Below are 21,112 nucleotides of genomic sequence, written 5' to 3' on the forward strand. Positions count from 1 at the left end.
GATGAAGCTTTGACTTAGAGAATGTTTTGACTCCTTTGATCTTCTATTCAGACCATTAAAACTCTTTTCTTATCATCAGTAAGGGTATTTTGCTTTCTTATCACTCGTGTTGACTGGCATAGCCATTTTTCATTTCCTTCAAAAATTTTTTCTTTGCATTCACAACTTGGCTGTTTTAAGAGGCTTAGATTTGGCTTGTCTCAGATTTCAACACGACTTCCTCACTAAACTTAAGTATTTCCAGCTTTTAATTTAAAGTAAAAGAAGTTTGACTCTTCCTTTCACTTAAACACTTAGAGACAATTGTATGGTTATTAACTGGCCTAAATTCAATATTATTGTGTCTCAGAAAATTGGGATAACTTAGGAGAGGAAGAGAGACAGGACAATGGCCAGTGAATGGAGCAATCAGAACACACACATTTGTTGGTTAAATTTTCTGTTTTATATGGGCATAGTTTTGGCACCCTGAATCAATTACAATAGCATTAGGTTGGTACAAACATAATTGCAGCTTTGCCATTAAAAGTAATGACAAAAACCGCAATTACCTTTGCATCAACCAAATAGCATTGAAAATCACTCATCACAGATCACCATAATAGACATAATTATAATAATTTTAAAAAGTTTGAAATAGCGTAAAAATTACCAAAATGTAACACAGAGACACGAAATGAGCACATGCTTTTGGAAAAAATGGTGATAAACTTGTTTTGCACAGAATTGCCACAAACCTTTAATTTGTTAAAAAAAAAAAATACCCACATACAAAATCTTTAAAGTGCAATGAAAGGAAGCACAGTAAAATCAGGTATGCCTGTAAACACATTTAAATAAGCACTAACACTTTCCATCATTCAACAAATGATGTTTAATGATAGTAGTATATGTTTAGTTGTGTATATTTTTTATTCTTCTTATAAATGAAGGTGGAAATATGTTGAATATAATTTAAAAGTAGATTCTATGAGTTTTGTCTTTTGGTGTCCTATAACTTCTAATTACAACTGTGAAGCATAAAATCACGTTAAGTATTTTATCTTTTTAAAAAAATAAGTGCCATGAAGGTTCAAGAAATGGAAGGAGACACTTTCATTTCTTTCCTTTGGAGTGCATTGTCTTTCATGTTTCTTGTAAAGGTACAACTTTCATGTAAATTTCAGTGAACATATTCTTTGATTTGTATCTTAAAACCATCTCTCCAAATCAAAAATGACCTTTGAAAAATTGTCTTTTGATATGTTTTTTCCCAAGTTGCTTCAATATGGAATTCTAGAATTACACATTGAACATTTACTTAATATTTGTCATTTTTATTCCTTTATTCTATATCACATATGTTTCTGACTTATGCTCTAAACAAAAGAAAGTTGGCAAATAAGAAATAATTTAAAATTTGATCAGATAACAAATTGAGTCTCTTCATGTTCAATAAAAAGTATTTTTAAGAGCCTGTTATGATTGTCAGTGTGCAAAACACTAGTACCAAATATTTAAAGACTGAATGCCTAATAATTAAAGGTATAGCTAGTACAATATAGATGTAATTCAAAAGTATTTAGTAAGTACAATGTGGAAATTATGATGCTAAGCAAGACTGAGATATGGAAAATTCATATCCAATTGGGAATTCCTTTTCGTGAAAGTGCTATCATTTGAACTAAGCACTAATTATAGACAAACTTTAACAATAGAAAAAAGGGGAAAGGATTCCAAAGAGTTTAAAAACTGACCCCCCATGTATCTATAAGTTTCCTGAAGATAGTTCTGCAACATTTTGATTATCACAGGAAGATACTCAGAATTGACACTAATTGTCCAAATAAATTGATCCTGTGAAGACTGTTTGCTCTTAGCAGTTGCTAAAGCCAAGTATTGTTGGAACTTTGATTAGAAATCAGGTCCTTTGACTACAAGAATTAAGAGCTTAGTTTGAAGTTCATAATTCTTAGTTTATGTCCCTACTGTTATTAATATTTATTCATTCATTTATCTATTTATGAAATATCTATCCGGTGCTTACTGTATGCTGGAAACACTGATGTGAATAGATATTTTCTCTTACATACTTTGCATTTTCTTATGTTAGAATTAGATTAAGGGGGGGTAAATGTTAGGAAATCAAAGGAAATGTTTACAATTAGTAAAATAAAACAGAAGCAGGGTGGGGCATGCTGGGTAAGGGGAGGTGGCAATTGACAATTTTAAATGGAGATGTCAGAGAAGGCCTTCCTAAGAAGGTAATAATATTTAAGCCAATACTTGTAGGAAGTAAGGGAGTTGTTCAAGTAGACATCTTTGGGGAAGAACGTTCTTGGCAGAGGTAACTTCCAGCTGGCTTAAAATCTCTAAGGAGAGAATGTGCCTGTAGGATTTAAGAACCAACAAGGGGAGCCAGTGTGACTGTGCCAAAGGGAGAATGGGAGAAGGACAAACAGATCAGATCAGAGAGGCATTAAGGACAAAAGGTGTAAGTCTTGTGGGCAGTGTAAAGGTTTAGGTTTTGACATTGAGATGTGAACTCTTGGAAGGTTCAGGTCAAACAGGGAACATATTTTGACTTCCGTTTTTAAAGTATCATGCTGAGTGCTGTATTGAAAATAGACCATAGTGGAGCATGTCAAGTAGAAGTTTGCAAACATTTTAGGAGATGATTGCAATAATCCAAGCAAGAGATAATAAAAATTTGAACCAGCTTGTAAGCAGCAAAAATATGAAAATAATGTATCTTCATATTCGAGCAATGATGGGGCAAAAGTATGATCTTGGAGCAAGTGCTTTATTTTGAAGCCCACCTGATAATGGAAAAACTAATATGCTAACATAAAAACAAATTAAACAACGACAAAGTGCCTCAAGGATGACTTGAAATCTTTGGAATATAGAATAGTTTGAGTTTAAAAGAGGTCAAGGTAACAAGACATGCTCAAAGAGTAATTATTAAAGTGATGATGCACACAGTGTGTGTAATGGAGAGTTTAGTCAATAAAGTAATTCGATATTTATTTAACAAATATTCGTTGGGTGCTTTCTGTGTGGCAGGCCCAGATCTAGTTGTTAGTGATAGAATCAGGACACAAGGCAGAACATAAATCTGCTGCTTTAAAGTTAAAAATCTAGGCCAAGAGGATCATGAAGAAAAGTTTCAACCTGCGTTCATCTACGAAGTCATGTCTTAAGCAGCATATATGGTTCCAATACTGTATCAAAAGCATGCACACAGTTAAATTCATAATCGTTATACAAACCTCTTACATGTATAACATTCACTCTATTGATTCTAATAGTCTATTTTAAAATATATAAAAAAATTTTTTTAAGTTCTTGCTTTGAACAAAATTTTGTTAAAAATGTACCATGTTTGTCTTTCACCATAAAAAAGGCTTTAAAAATATATATGTGTATATATGTATATATATTTATACATATATACATGCATATCTGTATCTGTCTATGTATCTATCTATCTATCTGTCTATCTATCTATCTGTATTTAAGATGGAATCTCACTCTGTCACCCAGGCTAGAGTGGAGTGGTGCAATCTTGTCTCACTGCAACCTCTGTCTCCCAGGTTCAAGCGATTCTCATGCCTCAGCCTCCCGAGTAGCTGAGGTTATAGATGCACACCACCACATCCGGCCAATATTTTGTGTGTGTGTTTTGTTGTTGTTTTTGTTTTGTTTTTGAGACAAAGTCTCGCTCTGTTGCCAGGCTGGAGTGCAGTGGCGTGATCTTGGCTCACTGCAACCTCCGCCTCCCAGATTCAAGCAATTCTCCTGCCTCAGCCTCCTGAGTAGCTGGGACTACAGGCATGCCCAGCTAATTTTTTGTATTTTCAGTAGAGACGAGTTTTCACCATGTTGGCCAGGATGGTCTCGATCTCTTGAGCTAGTGAACCGCCCGCGTCAGCTTCCCAAAGTGTTGAGACTACAGGCGTGAGCCGCCACACCTGACCATTATTTTGTATGTTTAGTAGACACAGGGTTTCATAGTCAGGCTGGTCTAGAACTCCTGATCTGAAATGATCCACCTGCCTTGGCCTCCCATGGTGTTGGGATTACAGGCATGAGCCACTTCGCCTGACCTAAAATATTTATTTTCTTTTAACACTCTCTTAACTACTTAGGCAAATAACCCTGCAGTCTTCTTCATGTTATTACTTGTCAGGATCAAGATAATTTAATACCTATAGCTATTTTTATGTTGTTTTTCTTTAGGCCAAAAGAGGCATTAAGACCAAGGGTTGTCAACATGGAATTTTGAGAGTTTGGAGCATAATTTTGTTTTACTTGTATTACTTAATTACTTCTGACATAAAATTTCATCTTCTGATCCTTTGTCAATTCACTCAAACATCAAGGTTCTATCAGATTTTTTTCACTTTAGATCTGTATTTTAGTATTTTTAAACATATACTGGTAAGATATATTTTTGTGCATTGTTCCTGCTGTAGCAATTACAATGTGAATACAAAGAATTTAGCTTCTGTTCCTCATTGATATGTGAGTATACCTTTTTGCTTTCTACTTCCCATATTTAGGCAGCTTCTTATAATAATGACATTATTATAAACTCTACATTAGTAGAGTCCTGTATAATGTATAAATTCTCTAAGTTGCACTGTTTTATTTCATTTTCCCGTAGTGTCCGTAGAGATGAGGGGGAAACAGAAACCACTCTGGTAGGTTATTACTGGTGGCAGAGCTGGATCATTAACCACAAGTCCATAAATTTCAGCATACTGTTTTCCATTTTATTTTCAAGACAGTTTTAAAAAAGATCATTCGTAGAGATATTTACGAAAATAATTTAAAGCATAAATAAATCATACCTTCTAACTTAAATTTATGTAGATACTTATGTGGTTCCAAACATCAATATTTTTATTCCAAAATATTTATTGAGTATTAAGCATTATACTTGGCTATCTACAGTAGAGATATATATAGTGATGTGTAGGTAAACATTTAACAGTTGGCTTTCTGTGGGGAGAAAAGCCCTTATTTGAAGTTTTTGTGGTCTTCTTTTATATAAATACTATGACTATGGTTGATTTCAAGCTATCAACTTGATATTTACTAAATGCCAACTTTAAGAGAGATGTTCACAGTCAGCTCTGGAAAGCTGGTTACAAAATCTGGTTCCAGCTCAGGCTCAGAAAGATGACCATACAAAAGGAAAGATAAGATAGTGACAAAAATAGACCCTGCCAAAACCTCACAAGGCAGTATATAATGTATATAAGAGAGTTGTGGAAAACAGTTTAAACATTTCAAAATGGAAACGCTTGAACTCTTGGTCTGACATTCTAACTTTGAAACATGAAGAGTATCCTACTATTCTTTGCTTGAATTACTTTTTCTCTTCTAATTTCTAGCATGTTGCTAACTTGCCACAACTTAGAGTTTTGTTTTTTTTTTCTTTTTCACTTGGGCAATCTTTTCACTTTAAAATTGCTTTTTCCCATGAAGTAGCTTTTTTATTTTTATTTCCATTTAACCTTAGAGAGTTATAAATTGGCGCTTTACTGTTTGTCAATAAGAGCTCTATAAACCAGTCCACTGCTAGGAAAGATATGGGACTGAGGTCTGAGATTGATTTTAGTTAGTATTTATTTAGAATGATCACAGAGAGCATTTCTTGACAAAAAGCCCATTTCAAACCCTTAAGAAAAAGTGAAAAACTTCATCTTTCCTGCCTAAAGGTAGCTGCCAATTTTCAAAAAGCATGAGCAATGTAGCTCTATGGTTTTCCTATTTTCTGTGGCAGAAGAGGAGCCATAATATTTTTCCTGTCTAACATGACCCAGTGTGATCCATCTGCTTTCCTGCCTAAATCAATTTCAAAAATTCTCTGTAGAATTTACTGCTGCCTTGGAGTCACATTGAATTATATGTAAGGACATTTTCCCTCTATGCATCTACTCTAAGTGGTGAAATGCATAAAAAAAAAAAGGTTTTCTGCAGTATATATGTAATTTAATATTTGGCCAATTTTATTTTAAATCTTCTAAATATTTTTATTGGATACACTTAAATATGGGGCATTGTTTGAGTTCTTTTTCATGGCTTCTTTGATTGCTACTATTTTAAATAAATACCTGTGCAACTCAAACTCAAAAGAACAGAAACAAATTTTTTTTTTCTACATTGCAATCTGTTCTGGCTTGAAAAACACGCAATATATTTTTAAATTTGGTGCCTGCCACTATACATTATCAGAGATGAATGTGCATAACTAAGTTTTCATGTTCTACTTGGTATGCTGATAATTCAGGTTGGCTGTTTTATCATCACGTTAACTTGTCTAGGCCACCAAAGATCAATGAGAACTTGAAATTAACTGCAGGTAGCTATTCAAAAAGCATATTGTTACAGATGTAAAAATGTGCATGTGGTTATGAAAAAGAAAAGTCAATTCCATTGTATTATATCATGCATACATCCCTTAAAATTGCTTCATCAATATATAATGTGGCAGAAATAAGTAAAATAAACAAGAATTCTCCTTTTCTCTGTTTTCTGTCATTTCATATTAGTTTTAATGAAAATACTTCGATTCAGTACATCCTGTGGAGACTAGGAAAAATATTTCCCTATAGGTTTTGTTGTTCAGTGGTTATTAAACAGACACTGGATGGCTTCATTTTTTTCTAAGACATTGATTTGACTATTATTATGCTTCAGTAAAGTGGGATTTATAGAGCCATATTTTCATCTGTATAATTCCAGGAAGAGGAAAGCTTGATGAAAGATTTATCTATTTATTGAGAATGATTAAGGAGATATTTTGTAGTTAAGAAAAATCGTGTATTAATAAAATAAAATATTGTTTATTTCTAAGATGCCAATGAAGGTGGAAAACATTATAGAGTATAATATCTTAATCTTTTAAAAATATTTTGTCACATTTCTTATATAAATCAGGACAGAGTTTATTACTTGATTATATTTTATCTGAGATTTTTAAAAGTATAAAATCAACAAGCAAATTTAAATGCTATATAAATTTAGAATTGTACCAAAAAGTAAGTAACATTAAATGGATATAGAGAGCAAGTACAAATAAATATTGTAATAGAGCAGAGTGAAAGAGAAATGTATTTGATTTGAATATAAGAAAGAGCCAAAAAGGCAATATCTGGCACCTACTCAACAAATTCCTAGAGCCATACTTTCCAAAGTCTCCATTACTGAACTTGGTAGCTTATGTATCACTAGTAATAGCAATTATCATTTAATTTGTGAAAAATACTAGATGCTTAGTAAATGAAGAATATAAAATGGGTTTTAGCTCTTAACAATCAGGTAAAGCATTTGTAATAATCAAGAGGAAGAGCATAATTTAAACAATCTTTAAACCAAATTAATAAAATGCTCAGAAATGTTATAGGGAAATTAACTGACTTCAAACTTCAGTTATCTTTAAACTGTTTTAGAAGCAAGTAAATATAAATAGACAAGCAAAAATATTATCCCAAATCCTTTATGGAATTACATAGGTTAAAGGAAGACAAAAATAAATATAAGAGTAGAAAGTTCTGGTTCTATTCTTTAAGCTAAGAACATTTCCTTCAACCCTAATTCTTCTTGTTCTTTCAAAAGAAATTGGAGTAGTTTACAGATTGAACAAATGTTCAAATTTTAGGACACTATTTACTACTGGAAGTAGTCTCTGTACATTAAAAGGTCGTGTGTGTGTGTGTGTGTGTGTGTGTATGTGTGTGTGTTATATACAAAGTCTCTCTTTGTAGATAGGCCCTAATGTGCTTCTCATAACTTTGGATGTCTGCCTATTCATTTAGCCAAATAAGGGCCAGCTTCCAAGAACAGGATTTGAGATCATGTATCATCACCACTTAGACAAAGAGGCCAAACTGTGTTCTCCAACCAATACTTACCAGAACTTTGATAGAAGGATATTAGAAATAGACAGTAACAAAGCAATGCTTCATTCGTTTTTTGTTATAGCTCCCTTAACAAATTTACAGATGTGAAAGCATTCACACCATAGGTTTTAGGCATCCTTAGGTCAACTAGCCAGCACCCGAAATTACAGCAAAATTTTTCCTTTTCTACTTCAGGCATTAATTTATAAATGTGTCAGCAAAGACAGCTTATTCATTAGCACACACATGCCTCAAGATTCAGTTACACCAAAGGGTCACCACGGACAAGATTTCAGAAAATTGTCCAAGAGTAAGGAGGTATTTACTTCCTCATCTTATCATCTCGTGAAATTTTACATTGAAAGCAGATGCCGACTGATTTGCAGAAACCCGACACCTCATTAAGATGAAAATAAGAACAAGTGTGAATAGTGAGTGGTAGAATAGTGACCTAGCTGTTGAAATTCAGTTGATAACTTGTTAGCATCTCATCTTGAAGCCCAAAGCTCTGGTGATGTTTAACATTTTGGGTAGCCTAAAAATCATTTGTGGCTAATGTTACACGTGACAGCAAAATGTGTGGGTAAAATGCATCTCATGTATTCATTTTCAGGAAAGCAATAGAAAAGGATAGAGTCACATATGGCACAGTCACATATGGTAGATGGTTACCACTTTGATTCTGCCTCCTGTGAAAACATATGCAACTGATTGACACAACAGAGTGTACACAAGGGGTGGCCAAGAGGAAAACAGCGATCATGCCTATGTAAATAGCATTGCACATTAGCAGCTGCAGGGCTGGGATATTGGCTCCCATGGCCAGACTAAGGTACATGGATTTCTGACTTTCTGTCTGCCGGAGGTCAAGAGAGATACAAAGCAAACAAATCAGTCCTGTTTTAGCAGGTGAGACCAGAGATATAAATAAAAAATAATCAATGAGCTTCTGAAGGGAAAATGGTCTTTGACTTTCTCAGAATTATGCAGAATAAAATGAACAGTTTATTAGAGTCTCATAACTCAACATTTTATTAGATTTGTACTAAATTGTTTTACTGTGATAAGAATAGAATATACATACAGCACCTAGATGCTATATACACTAGTCCTCCCTTATTTGGGGGAAATATGTTCCAAGACCCCCGGTGGATGCCTGAAACTTCAGATAGTACTGCACCCTACATATATACTATGTTTTTTTCTATATATACATATGATGAAGTTTAATTTATAAATTAGAAAAGAGCAAGAGATCAACCATTATAATAATAGAAGATGACAATTATAACAATATTTGAGCATCACTACTCCTGTGCTTTGGGATAATTATTAGGTAAAATAATGATCACACTGACACTGAGATACTGCCACGATCTATCTAAAAAATGAGATGGCTCATAAGTGACTAGCAGGCGAGTAGGGTATGCAACATGGATGCACTAGACAAAGGGATGATTCATGTCCCTGGTGAGGCAGAGCAGGACAGTAGGAGAGTTCCTCAAGCTACTCAGAGCAGTGCACAATCTAAAACTTTTACATTGCTTATTTCTGGAATTTTCCATTTAGTATTTTTGGACTACTGTTGACCACTGGTAACAGAGACCATAGAAAGCAAAACCTGTGAGAAGGAGGAACTATTGTACACATAGAAAATGTGAGCTATTGAGGAGAAATAATTAGAATTTATTAGTAATCAAAACTAAAAAATAGTTTTTCCTCTATTTTCATTTTGAAAGTTTTTTGAATTGTACTAACAGTTTCAACTTTTTCTTTACAAGCTAGTAAAACAATGGAGTCAACATATGTTTTCTACTGGCAAAAAAAAAACCACCAAAAAACAAAAAATTGACATACCAGGTAGAATACAATGACTGTAAATAATATTTTTACCATTTTGAGATTTATTTTTAGTCTAATTTACTTTAAACATGACAGCCATCCATTTCTGTTCCTTATGTCTTAACTTCATCTGCATTAATATAATCTTCATTATTATCCATAAAATCAGAAAATAGTAATGAAGTCAGTATATTGTATGTTGTAGCATAGTGATGTCACTGTCCTTATGTATTTTTTTAGTGGAGTATTATTTATATGTAGAATACAGTCTTACACAAAACCTGAATACATAAACGTGTAAAAATCAGGCTTTTTAAATAGAGCAAGTCCAGAAATACATGTAGTCATTCTGCCTGTCTCTATAAAACTATTGGTTGGAAAATTATATACTGCTATCTTAGAAAGATTGGAAGTCACAGATACTAGTCCACTCTCAGCCACTGAAAAATATGTCACGCCTGTGTAACCTCAGTCTCCTCATCAGTAAACTGGTGCTAGAGGATGGAGAAGGGAAAGTTATCAAGAAAAGCAAATCAGATGAATTGAAGAAAGCCTGCTATAAAACTATTTAAGTATTATTTTTATTATCGCACATAAAAGTTGCAAACAACAAAAAATGCTTTGCTCCTTTTGTGACACTGATGAGTCCTTAGAATGCAGCATAGACACATGCACACGTATGTTTATTGCAGCACTGTTCACAATAGCAAAGACCTGGAATCAACCCAAATGCCCATCAATGATAGACTGGTTAAAGAAAATGTGGCCATATACACCATGGAATATTATGCAGCCATATAAAAGGATGAGTTCATGTCCTTTGCAGGGACATGGATGAAGCTGGAAACCATCATTCGCAGCAAACTAACTCAGGAACAGAAAACCAAACACTGCATGTTCTCGCTAATAAGTGGGAGATGAACAATGAAAACACATGGACACAGGGAGGGGAACATCACACGCAGGGGCCTGTTGTGGAGGATAGCATTAGGAGAAATACCTAATGTAGATGACAGCTTGATGGGTGCCGCAAACCACCATGGCACTTGTATACCTATGTAACAAACCTGCACTTTCTGCACATGTATCCCAGAACTTAAAGTATAATTAAAAAGTAATAATAACAATAATAAAATATTTAAATGACAAAAAAAGAAAAACAATGTAGCATAGAGAGAAAATATCACCTGGGTCATAATAGTTCCCTCTATCTAATAAAGATTTTATAGGACTTGTCCATACAGAGGTAGAGAGTGTCATTGCCCTATTAATTATTCATGAATGTGTTTGTCACAGGCTACCCTGAGAATCATAAAAACATTAAAAACAATTATGTGGAGACAGATAGTTTTAGAGTGAAATGGTATACTGACTAAAACCAAATATAAGGACTCTTTCTGTTTCATCAGTGAATTGTTTCCTCAAAGAAAATATGGGAAATCTGTTAAAACATTTTACATAGTTATATTGTTCTAATAATAAGATAAAAACTAGAAGTTTTGGCTATTATAATTGATACTGCCTTAAATGTTTATTCCTGTAGATGAGGAAGAGTTTCATTGTGAATAAGTTTTCCAGTGCCATGTGTTATGTGTAACAGAAACATATTTAGTAAGGAGACATGATACACCCACATGGCACAGATTGATATAATGTGTATCTGGTGTTTGTAAGGGAATGAAATACAGTTCCAGCATTCAACTTTAGCTTAAGTGAATCTTCTGAAAAAATATATCAGAGACTTGTATGATTGCTAAAACAAATGATACAACAATGTGTCCCATATTGATGAAAAAATAGTATTCTTGGCTCACATTCTCTGCCCGACCTCATTTGTATGTAAAGCAGGTTGAATTTTTTATCATTGACAAGGAGTTGTGAGTGGCTAGGAAGTAACTACCTTAAGGTAATTTGATTTCTCAGTTCCACATCAATTGGGTATGGTACTTTTCACTTTCTTTACCCTTGCACTTTTGGTGGCATTAGGGATGTCTAAAAAATGTCCTGTGTCAACCTCATAATAATGTTTTCTCATAGTTTATGAAATTGATTCTTTTGGATCCCACTTATTCTATCTTGTCCTTATTGTATTCATAATTCCTGCTGAAAATGCATACCACAGTAAGTGTCATCTTTCCCTGAATCGTAGGAATATGCCACATAATCATGTGAGCATTGTGGAATCAGGAGATATTCAATTGTAATAAATTTAAACTTCATTTCCATGAATATTGACTGACATTAGTTGTTTGGGGTGTTAACTCTGTATCCTTAAATTTATGAGAAAAATATCGGTACAACTCCTGGCAGGCCAAACAAGGCTTGGTAGATGTAAACAGGTAAGCAAATCTGGAGAAGGAATTACCTGATTTTGCTGACCTTGTTAGAAAACACTTGCTTACTTTATCAATGAGCAACGTATTATATTTCTTCTTTTATTTTTCTGTCCGAGGTGGCTGACATACTTTTCACTGTTGAGCATCTTTTCTTGGCCATTATTAAAGTCATATTTTCTTTGGTCAAAAGATGTGCGTGCTGAACTTTACAAAAAAAATACAATAGCCTTTATGAAATCACCGAAGCCTTAATGGTGACACCAATCATGCTACTCACTGTCAGTATTCTCATTGTGCTATATTAGAAAAAAAAAAATGGCAGATGAGGTTGACCAGAAGCATACTTCCACTAAGGCTATGCTTTATCAAGTGTTTTGGTCTTTAGGAATATGTTTGTTAAGACAAAGTGATTGGCCCCACCTACAATTATGAAGACAGCACATTTTGATTAGTTCCCTCTGTTTATTTTGCTTGAAGATAGACTAGCAGCATCTTTATACATAACAAGGAAGGCAGAGTAATTGATCAATATCTTCAGATATGAAGTAGCAGTCATTTTACTTCAACTTGTGTGTCAGTTAATTTTTACTGTGTGACAAACTATTCCAAAACTCAGTATTATGATACGACAACAGTTTATTTGTTTACAATTCTGTGGATCAGCAACTTTGGCTTAGCTTAACTGGTTTGGCTTATCTATGTCACATGCAGTATTGGCTGGGTTTGCTCTCACATTTGTGATCAGCTAGCAACGGAAAATAGAAACAGGTTTTTCTATTGCTTATATGTCTGATGGTGCAGTGGTTGTTACCAGTGATAACGGAGTTAAGTAGGCATATCCCACTCATCGTCTAGCAGGCTAATCCAAGCTTGCTCACATTGTTGTAGTCACAGTGTTTTCATGTGCAGCCAACAGAGGGCAGTTCCCAATGTATAAGCACTGTTTGAGCTTCTTCTTGCATCACACCTGATAATGTCTCATTGGCCAAAGTGAGTCACATGGTCAAATCCTGATTCATAGGGTGGAAAAATTAACTGCATGAGATGGAGTTACTTCTCCATCTCATGGGGCATACTTCAAGTCACAGGAGCAGCTCCAAGTTACATTACACAAAGGCATTCATATAGGGAAGTGAAAAATTAGTGACCATTTTTGCAGAGGATCACCACTCAAATTATGGATTATGAACTACAGTGATGAGTCAGACTGCATGGATTTGGATCCTAGTTTCAGCATGTACCATCTTTTAATTTGGACAAGTTCCTAAACCTCCCTGTGCTGAAATTCCCTCATATATTAAAAGATATTATAGGATCTTCTCATAGAGAAGATTAAATGAGTTGCTTCTTGTGGTTGTTTGAAGAGTGCTTATGCATAGTAAAAGTTCGGTAAATGCTAGTTATTATTCTCTTAGCAATACAAATAACTAATAACGTGTTATCCTTAAAGTCTGGGATGCACATTCCCATCCACATAATCTCTTCCTTTCTATATCCACACATTTCTTGATCTTATCTGGATCTGGGATCTTGCCCATCACCCCTTTATTTTTCATATTCAGGTTTATTTTGTTAATAGCCAATGTAGTCTTCACCAAGTGTTAAACATGGAGTTTTTTAAAAAAGGAGACCCTGTATTTAAGACCCTGGTCGATCTTTTTGTCCTTTGAGCACGCCAAACCTGTTTCTAACTCAGGGTCATCAAACTTGTTCTTCCCTGTCTGGAGTACTTTTACCCTGTTCTCCCCATGGTTGGTGCCATCTCATTATTCAGACAGCATTTCAAATATCATTTCCTCACAGAGGACTTCTCTGCTCGCCATACCTAAGAGAGTCTCTCCTCATGAATTACATTACCTCACTATCGCATGACCAGTTTTATATACTACATTGCACACCTTACTCTCTAAAATGTTTATTGTCATCTTCCCCCACTTGAATGTAAGCTCCATTCGTGCAAACATCATCAGTGCAGGTATCTCTAACCCCCACAAGAATGCCCTGTCTGTAATAGGTTTTCAGTACATATTTGATAAACTTATTGAAAGCACACTGTATTCCTATGTGCCCTAAAGTCCCTGACACCCCATTATACACCCTGAGTGGGTTCTTGGTAAATGTCTGTTTAATAAAGGAGGCAAAATTTATTCAGTTTGTCCGTTTATTGGCATATTATGCAGGTCACTACTTACATAGGGGATTTTTAAATTAAAAAACAAGGAGCTAAAACATCAAGCTAGAAATGATATTAAGGACCGAAGGAAACTTGTATAGTACAGAACAAAAGTAATAGATGTGCTTGAAAGCAATAATTCAGTTAGGTCTCTATTATCTGTGCTAATGAAGAGGAGCAATGAAGCAGATGGTCCATAACAACAGATAATGAAAAACTATTTGCATTTAGCTCTGGGATGCATTATTCAGAGTCCCTAACTTGTAAACAGGTTATGTTCCAAAGGTCATTTGTAAATAGGTTATTTTGGACTCAGACTACATTTCCTAGAAAATAATATAGCTGCTTTATAGTACTAAAAATATTTAGGAACTAAAGAGCAGCTAGAACGCCATTATACCATTTTAGTAAGGAAAAAGCCTTTCAGTTTCCAAGTAGATAAGTCTGGAGGATGTTCTCACTAGCCACAGGTCTGCTTTACCCCATCCATCTCGAAGAAGCAAAAAACTTCTCTTCTGCTTCCACTACTTTCAGCTCCAAATTAAAGTCTGTGGTAACTATGCTCCAAAGACGGTTGTGGTAGGTAGTGGGTGTAGATTCTGGGATGGTATACTGGGGCTCTATACTAAAGGTCTGCAGGTAGTAGACAGACATTATCAGAACTGCTCCAGTAGCTTTGTGAAGACTCTTCTGGAATGGGAACTAATGGGAGGTAGGCAGCCCCCTTTAAGTCAGGTGTCTGACATGAGGAGATAAAAAGATCTGTGACAACTAGCTTGATATTGCTCAATGCATCAAATTTCAGATCAATTCTAGAAGGTGTAGCCCTAAGAATAGGAGATAATAAAGTTGGAATTTTGTGAAAAGGTAGCATACAAAGTGACAATGATATTTTACCAATATAACCATACGTGAAAATAGGTCTGAAGTTACATGCGTTATGACACTGTGTATAAAGTTATTGTTATTTTTTTTTCTTGAGACAGAGTCTCCCTCTGTCGCCCAGGTTCGAGTGCAGTGGCATGATCTCAGCTCACTGCAACCTCCACCTCTTGAGTTCAAGTGATTCTCCTGCCTCAGCCTCCAGAGTAGCTGGGACTACAGACGTGCAGCACCACACCCAGGGAATTTTTGCATTTTGTAGTAGAGATGGGTTTTTGCCATGTTTGCCAGATTGGTATCAAACTTCTGACTTCAAGTGATCCACCCACCTTGGCCTCCCAAAGTGCTGGGACTACAGGCGTGAGCCACTGTTCCTGGCTGACAACTATGTATAAAGTTAAACACAACTAAAATAACTAAAACTTTTAGGATATATAGATGGAATAAAATTATATAAAAGAAATCAAAGGAATGACAGATCTGGAGATCAGTGTGACAGCTATCAGGGTGGGAGGAGAATGGAATTTGAGGACCATATGGTTAAGTGCAGATTTTTGTCAAAGACTTAATTTAGTCCTGGATGCTTTTTTCTATCCTCATAATACTTATTCCCTTATAGACATTCTCTTATTTTATTTTATATTCTTTAGCTTTCCTCTATTGTGTACATTTCTAAATACATTGTTTTTATTTTCCAGATTTATTGTGATGCTCCAAGCACAGACAATTAATTTTAAGTGTAGTGGCAAGAATAGGTGTCATTGATTAGGTGATATTTGGTCAAAGTTTGAAAAAGGTTAAATAATTAGTCATGATGATAAGAAAGAGCATCCTAGGAAGTAGGAACAGCTACCGCCAAGGTCCCAAGGTGGGGCTTTCCTGAATTTTTTAAGGAAAGGCAAGGAAGCCAGTGTGGCTTGAGTGAAGTCTGCAAAGGAGTGAATACTAGGAGATCAAGATAGAGAAAAAACAAAGAAGCCAGAGCATCTGGGACCTTGCAGGCCATTGTAAAGCCTTTGTCTTTTACTGTGTGCATAACGTGTGTGTGTGTGTGTGTGTGTGTGTGTGTGTGAATGTGGAGGTATGTGAAACAACCGAGGTTTTGAGCAGATGAGTGTTATGATACAACTTATGTAGTAAAAGACTCCGGACATTGTGTTGAGGAGAGACAGTGTTGGGGTGGGAGGCAAGGCTGGAAGTAGCCCAAGTAGAATCCATTAGGAATCTATTATAAAATTTGAGAAATAAAGATGGGCTGGAAAGGGGTAGTAGTGATGGTGGTGTTGAAAAGTGGCCAAATTCTGTAGGATGTGAGAAAAAGAGAAGAATCGCAATGATGGCAAGGTTTTTGGCCTCAGCAACTGAAAGACCGGAGATACCATCTGCTGAGATGGGGAAGACTATGAGAGGCATAAAATTTTAGAGAGACAATCAGGAGTTCTGTTCGAACACACTAAATTTAAGATTTTTATCACATATTAAATAAAATTTAAGTTGGGTAACATAATATGTGAGACTGGAGTTCAAGAGAGAAAGAAATCCAGGCCAAAGAAATAAAATTGAGATTTTTTGGCTTTATGGATAATATTTACAGTATTGGGCTTGGATGAGATCATCATATGTTATCAACCACTGTAAATTATCATTGGAAATTGCAAAACAAAATTTAGCTTTTATATTCATTCTTCAGGTTTGAGAAAATCTTTTCAAAATGGATTTTCTTTCCAATAACCCTTTTCTACTATCTCCCATTATACATACTTCATTGGGGTTTGTTTTTCATTTATATTGTTTATTTATTTGTTCCTATGAGGTATATTACTTCTCAAATCTAAGTTTCATTGCCTATGGCCTTTTGAATGCTGTCAGTGATTCACCCTGGTAAAATAAAACTTTATATTTAGAACACAGTCCTGTTATCTGTTATTTTATTGTCTAATTCAAATTCTTTCTTCACTGGGAAGTGAATTGCTTCATCTCTATTTAGAGTTGTAATTTGAACTCTAGAAAGAAACAAATCCTTCAAAGCCATTAGGAAGTTGACACATAATCTTACCAGTAAAGGGAAAGGCTGCACAGCCAATTGACTGTCTTCTATTTGCTTAGTTTATTGACACTGTGTTAGTCTCAGAAAACCGGCATATCATTTTAAGAGGAGGCTTTGTTTCCCTCATCTTATATCCTACACAAGATCCCCAGAGTAGTAAACACTGTGTAGTACCCCTAGATGGAGAATTTTAAAAAATAAAACAAGATATTGTTCTAACAAACATTCAAATTTCTAGTAGGTAAATATCTGTTAAGGTTTTTTTTTAATCACATGTGAATTTTCTAAAGATCCCTTCTGCTGAATAATATTATTTTTATATTCATCACTTTCTTTAACCACATCCTCAAATTTCTTTCACCAATAATGCTGCTCCTTGACCAGTTTTACTCCTAGAGTATTTTACATGTATTTAGAATATTTTTCAGTATACTTTTTAATATTGATGACAATATCAGATCTTTGATCTGCTAATGCATCTTGATACATATGCTTTTGAACTTATTTGTAAAATTGATGTCAGTGTATTAGAGTTTATACACCCTGAGTGGGTTCTTGGTAAATGTCTGTTTAATAAAGGAGGCAAAATTTATTCAGTTTGTCAATTTATTGGCATATTATGGAGGTCATAATTTGCCATTTTATATGTTTATTTATAATGGGAATTGGCTCATATGATTGTGAAGCTGCAAAGTCTCACTATCTGTTGTCTGCAAGATGGAGAATCAGGAGAGTGGGTGGTGTATTTTGGGAGGTGATGATGGTGTAAGTGAGTTCAAAGGTCCAATAACCAGGAGTGCTGATGCTATGCCCTAGGGTAGGAAAAGATAGATGTCCTAGCTCAAACAGAGAAAATTCAACCCTTCTCTACCTTGTTCTATTTGGGCCCTCACTATGTTGAATGAGACCCTCCACATTGTTGAGGGCAATCTCCTTGACTGAGTCAAATGATTCAAACTCTAATCTCTTCCTGAAACACCCTCACAGGAACACCTGAAGGTAATGTTTTGCTGCCTTTCTGGACATCCCTTAACACAGTCAAGTTGACACATAAAATTAACCCTCAGTGAAGTTGGTAAATAATTTTTAAAGAAATTTGCCTAGAATTAAAAGTACATTGTTAGGTGTGTTTATTATCCACATATTTAAAAAATAGTCGCTGTAATACTAAAGGATGTACCATTGATTTTATTGTTATCAGATCACCACATAATAAAAATTGACTACTCAGACTGTAATCATTTCTGCTTAACTTTTCGAAATGTGGATTCCATATTCATTTCTTTATTTCATTGTGCCTTCTATATTTCCTTCAAAGCAATGGATTTAAAACAACCGAGTTGCTACTATCGCCATGTATTGGAAATTTGCAGAAAAGTCTAGGATGAAATTCAGAAGAAATTAATGCACAGATACAACTGGGGAAGATTTAGCCTTATAGACATGGTTTTAGTAGTAGTGTTGTAGATAGACTCTTGAGTCTATAGATTGCAATTTTTAATGTGTTATCTATGTCACCTTGAGCAAGTACCTCACCTCTCCCCTCTTGGAGTCTTTTTAATAGATATAGATATTAGATATGTATATATAAGTATACGTATGTTAAGAAGTGAATATATATATATATAATAGGAAGTTAAAATACACAATTGAATATAGTGAGGTCTGGTTAGACAGAAGAGTACAAGTGGGAAAGCCAGTGTTAAATGTAGAGTTAGAGATGTTGAACTTAGTGGAGACAGCTGTGAGGGCACGTTGGCAGATGATGACTATATTGGTCCATTCTCACACTGCTAATAAAGACATACCTGAGACGGGATAATTTATAAAGGAAAGAAGTTTAATTGACTCAGTTCAGCATGGCTGAGGAGGCCTCAGGAAACTTACAATGATAGCAGAAGGGGAAGGAAACACATCCTTCTTCACATGGTGGCAGGAAGGAGAAGTGCCGAGATCAAGAAGAAAAGCCTCTTATAAAACCATCATATCTCCTGAGAACTCACTCACTATCACCAGAACAGCATGAGTGCAACTGTCCCCATGACTCAATTACCTCCCACCAGGTCCCTTCCATGATACATGGGGATTATGGTAACTATAATTCGAGATGAGATTTGGGTGGAGACACAGCCAAACCATATCAATGACCCTAACTGATTTCCATTCTGATCTAGGTGTTTTAGATAAGAACTGCCAGTAGGCCGGGTGCGGTGGCTCACGCTTGTAATCCCAGCACTTTGGGAGGCCGAGGCGGGTGGATCACGAGGTCAGGAGATCGAGACCACGTCTCTACTAAAAATACAAAAAATTAGCTGGGCGTGGTGGCAGGCGCCTGTAGTCCCAGCTACTCAGAGAGGCTGAGGCAGGAGAATGGAGTGAACCCGGGAGGCGGAGCTTGCAGTGAGCCGACATTGCGCCACTGCACTCCAGCCTGGGCGACAGAGCGAGACTCCATCTCAAAAAAAAAAAAAAAAGAACTGCCAGGAGGAAGTCAAGCATATTGGAAAGTGGTCATCCTAAGCCAAGACTCTTGCAGAAGAACAGAAGGCCAAAGTCTTGAATGGACAGTGCAATTTTGACCTCCCAGATGTTTTTAATAATGATTTGGTACACACTTGACTCTGAACATAATGACGAGAGCACACTATCCAAGCTACTGGAGCAGGCTATGAGTTATCCTGAAGATGTAGTTTTGTTTTGGTACTCTTTAGTACTCGATAGCCAACAAGCCCAAGACATGTCTCATCTTAGTGTTGTTGTTGACACTCATTCAGAGATCATGTTTGAAGGAAAGACCTCATCGGCCTTTTGTAGGAGAGACTTTGGACTAATTATAGCATAATACTCTATTTTTAGAAAATCTCTCTTTGAAAGTTTCCGTCTGCAGTACCAGATTTTGCCATATTTGTGTACTTTTCCTCTTTTCAAATGTTAAAGTTACATAATTCTACCTGGCATATAAAATATATGTAATTTACAAAATGGATGTAGTAGTTTATATTATCAAAAAATGATATGATTCTTCGCTCAAAAAATGTCTTCTGCACTTTTGCCTCTCTCTGCCTGTATCATTCTTCTCCAGATATTTCCATTACTGGTATTTTATCAGGCAATTTCTTGAAGATTCCCTTCTTCAAGGCCTCCATTGAACACCTATTTAAAATTGCAACATCCAGCCCCCCGTCAGACTCCCCAATTATGTGATTTATTGCCATTCTCGACTTATTTTATCTCTGTATAACTTATCACCATCAAATATAATATGTTTATTTGTTTTGTTGTCTATCCTTTACCTCACAGAAATGAAAGGTCCATGAGGCTGTTTTATGTGGTTCTTTGACTGTTGTGGCCTCAGGACCTAGAATAGTGCCTAACGGGTAGTAGTCACTTAAAATAGATGTGGTAGGCGACCAAAATATGTGTGCAAACAAATTATACAAGACCTTTCATAGACTCATAGAGCTACTTCCAATGTGGTCCAGGTGCCAGAAGCATCAGCATCACTTAGGAACTTTGCTTGTTTTTCTAATACAGCCTTGTTTGGATATATAATTGTTCATATACCAAACAATTCATTAAAGTATATGATTAAATGATCCAAGGTTGTACAACTATCACCATCATCTTAGAATATGTTCGTCACTCCCCAAAAAACCCATACCCATTAAGTCACCTCTACTTTTCCTCAACTTTTTCAAAAGTTCTAGGCAACCACCAAACTACTTTCTGTCTCTGGATATTTCATATAAATGGAATCATACAACATGTGGTCCTTTCTCGTGGCTTCTTTCACCTAGCATAATGTTTTTGAGTTTTGTCCTTGTTATAGCATGGATTAGTAAATCATTCCTTTTCACTGCGAGATAATTGCCCATTGTATGGCTACAACACATTTTATTTATCCATTCATCAATTGATGAAAATATGAATTGTTTCCACT

General features: G+C 35.3%; 1 long non-coding RNA gene across 1 annotated transcript in view; it reads left to right on the forward strand.

The window, feature by feature from the left end:
* The window catches only part of LOC131381866 (uncharacterized), a 36,695-nt gene extending 21,193 nt beyond the window's left edge, over positions 1–15,502 (forward strand). The window contains exon 3 of the long non-coding RNA XR_009210880.1: positions 15,230–15,502. This is a non-coding gene — a long non-coding RNA (uncharacterized LOC131381866). The remainder of the gene's footprint in view (positions 1–15,229) is intronic.
* The last annotated feature ends 5,610 nt before the right edge of the window (positions 15,503–21,112 follow it).

This window comes from Hylobates moloch, unplaced genomic scaffold, assembly GCF_009828535.3.
Source record: "Hylobates moloch isolate HMO894 unplaced genomic scaffold, HMol_V3 SCAFFOLD_18, whole genome shotgun sequence".
Lineage (NCBI taxonomy): Eukaryota > Metazoa > Chordata > Mammalia > Primates > Hylobatidae > Hylobates > Hylobates moloch.